The sequence below is a fragment of the Curcuma longa genome, unplaced genomic scaffold (genome assembly GCF_044706935.1).
Source record: "Curcuma longa cultivar G26 ecotype Majalengka, Jawa Barat unplaced genomic scaffold, ITB_CL_G26_1.1 contig_26923, whole genome shotgun sequence".
Lineage (NCBI taxonomy): Eukaryota > Viridiplantae > Streptophyta > Magnoliopsida > Zingiberales > Zingiberaceae > Curcuma > Curcuma longa.
The window spans coordinates 4,834-8,221 of record NW_027433260.1 but is presented as its reverse complement, the minus strand read 5'-3'; the positions used below and the strand labels follow the sequence as shown (position 1 = coordinate 8,221).

Sequence of the window (3,388 nt, the reverse complement as noted above, 5' to 3'; positions counted from 1 at the left end):
ACCACTATTCAACAAAAACATGAAAATGCAACGACAATTCATCTAATAAGATAAAGTCAAATATGATTCTGATTAAGTAGATAAATATACTTGATCTGAAAACAACATTAGAAGACCTTTCACGGAAACAAGTTAAAAGCAAGTTAACAATACATGATCCATAAAGAAATTCCGAGATGATGCGCCTCTTTAGGACAACAGATTCTAAGTGTTGAAATTGCAACTTGAAACGTATGTCGTGTTACTTCCATGCATGAAAATCTTCAATAGACCTTAACTTGATGGACCATCCAACTACAAATCCTTACCATACTAGGAGGATATGATAAGGTACTAAACATAGAGATTGATCTCTTTCCTAAACTTGAATTTTCGAGATAAGTGATCAACCAGTTAAATTTTATTGAGACAATACAACACACTCATTAAAAAAGATATTCAAGAAAGAATTCATAAAGTGCTGGTCAAAAGTGAAACTTAAAAAAAGATGTTCTTAAATAGTAAACGTTTCATATATCTTAGATCTACTATTTGATGGTTAATAAAATAATGATTGCCCGAGAGATCCTTACAATCACAAAGAACAACTAAGATCCTCATATGCCAAATAGAGATTGACATGAAATGCAAACATTGGTAATCTGTTAGCAAATATGCAGTTACCTTTCCAACTTCTACTTCAATTTTTCCTCTCAGAAGCAATTTTTCAAACACTAGGGGACATGTATGCTCTCTGTCCGGAGCTGCACCAGCTGAGTATGGTGCTGAACATGAAGTCAAAAATTTTTGACGTTTGGGTTCCACTGAAGAATTAGACTGAAGGCACATGCAGATACTGAAAGAATTCATATGTTATTATAACCAACTAGAATAATGGCAACAAGCTTCAATTATTTTCAATTATTACCATGACATTGTCCCATGAGAAGATAAGACCAAAAGCTTCATCTGGCTTCAGTTGGAGTGATGCCCGATTTCTCAACAGTTGGCAAGAGGAAAAAATGAAACAAGCAGGTCACATGAAAGAAAGTAGGTCACATGAAACAAGTAGGTCACATGAAACAAGCAGTTCACACTGTTCACAATGACTACCAACATAAGCAACAAGTTATTGCAGAAGAAGTTATAAAGCTACATGTCAACACAACATATTTCATCTACACACAACATGTCAAAACCAAAACCGTACACAACATGATGGACGACTTTCCCAGCAGCTACAAATCATCATTAATTATGAGGCATGTTGTTAGAACCTGCAACAATAAAAATAATTATTAACTTCAATTTCTCAGTCAATCAACACCTTTAATTTCCTAAATTGGGAGTTTTATAGTACCAACTCTAGAAGCCAAATCTTCTTCGTTTGTGTCGTCGTTGCTGTTATCATGATCATCTATAGTTGATCTGGTAATAACAATATCATTATATTTACAAAATTTAATTAAATTTATTATGGAAATAAATTTAGGAAACAAATATAGAAATAATCAGCACATACCTTTGCTGCAAATTCGGACAATTACGCTTATCATGAGACACACCACGATGGCCACATCCACGACATAACCTGGATTTTGAGATTGCCTTCTCCTTTGACGATTTCAACCTTTTTCCGCATCCTTTTGTTCTTACTAAAGAAGGATCAATAATACCAAGGGTGCCATCCATGGAATTCTTCCTTTGACTACCAATACTGCATGTTTTACTAATGTTCATGTCTTGAATTTTGCTGTGGATATAATTTAGTTGTTCCTCCAAAAAGGATGTTCCCTCATCAGTCAAAGATGCATCCTCAATTACCAATGAAGCTTTATAGGATAACCTTGAAAGCCTTGACATCAAAAACTTATTTGGATCATTGATGGAAAGTTGGTCTTCCCCCAAAACATAATTTGCTCCAACCTTTGCATCTCGTGTCCATCGTTTGAGTATATACTGTTCAGGTAAATGAAAGACTTGGGTGATGCGGAAAAAGGCTAACATATGCCTGCATGGAATGCCCTCAAACTCAAATTTTCTACAGCTACAAAATATATAGTCCTTCTGTTTGTCATGAGTGAGTAACCTTGATTTGGAAGAAGAAGAAGAACTTTGAAATTTCATCACATTATAAATCAGTAAATCATCTTGTACAGACGCTTGTTGCACATAATAACTGTGACTATCACTAATTTCACTTTGAAACTCTAACCATTTCTTTTTCGTGTACACCTTAACCATTTGAAGTTCCATTGGCCAATTTGTCTTAGTCCGGGGATGCTCATTAATATCAACATGGTCAGCAGCTAACTCATTGTGTCTTAGGTGTCTCAGTGCCCTATTGAAACGAATGATAAAATCAATCAATGAGTTCTTATTTGAGATGGTTTTCTTAAAAAAGCATGTGAGCTTTCAGATCTCTGACTGCTTGACATTCCAGCACAAAATACATGACTAAAATATGCGGGCACCCACTTTTGTCGCAATTGATACATCAATGCCAACCAATCATTATTCTCTAAGTTAGCACATTTGATAACGTCTTCCCATGACTTCTCAAATTCATCAGGCGTTGTAGAATTTACAATGGCATTCTTTATGCTTTGATAGTGATCACGAAAAGTCAAAGGATTTAATTTCTCTGAAAATTTATTCAAAATGTGCCACAAGCAATATCGATGCACCGTATTAGGGAAAACTTGTGCAATAGCTTTTGTCATAGCAAGATCTTGATCAGTAATGATCACATTTGGTGCTCCTTTAGGCATAGCATCTATGAACTTATTAAACAACCAAACAAAGGAATCAGTTTTTTCATCACTTAGAAAACCACAACCAAAAACAATTGTCTGATGATGATGATTAACTCCAACAAATGGTGCAAAAATCAACTCATATTTATTGGTGTTATATGTCGTATCAAATACAACAACATCACCAAATACAATGTTAGCTGTCCTCGATACATGATCAGCCCAAAAACATCTATTAAATCTGTTTTCTGAATCAGTCTCATAATCAAAGAAAAAAGCTGAATTTTTTTCCTTCTCAGATGTAAAAAACTCAATCAATGTTTCAGCATCAATACCTTTCAGGTCATCTCTTAGTTGTTGGTCAAAATTTCTAAGATCTTTTTCTGTGCAACCTACCCTCTCTCTCGGGCCCCCCAGACTCTATCTCAAATATTCGCATTTTTTGAGAAGCTAGCAAATTAGCCTCAGAAAATTGTTGAGTCAATGCTTTCTTAGCGGCTGAAATATGACGATGTGAGCGAAGCAAATGTACCTTTGAAGGAGTCGAGAGGGTATGATTATGACTTTCCATGATGTGACTGATAATCCAATTAGGTCCAGTTTGTTCTTTTACAAGTGAAATGTGTGACTTACAACCGGTTCTAATATCACTG

The 3,388-nt window shown here is 35.1% G+C and overlaps 1 pseudogene; it reads right to left on the bottom strand.

Annotated features, from left to right (window-relative positions):
- Positions 1-1,339: 1,339 nt before the first annotated feature.
- LOC141818955 (protein FAR1-RELATED SEQUENCE 5-like) lies at positions 1,340-3,174 on the bottom strand (annotated as a pseudogene).
- Between the last annotated feature and the right edge of the window lie 214 nt (positions 3,175-3,388).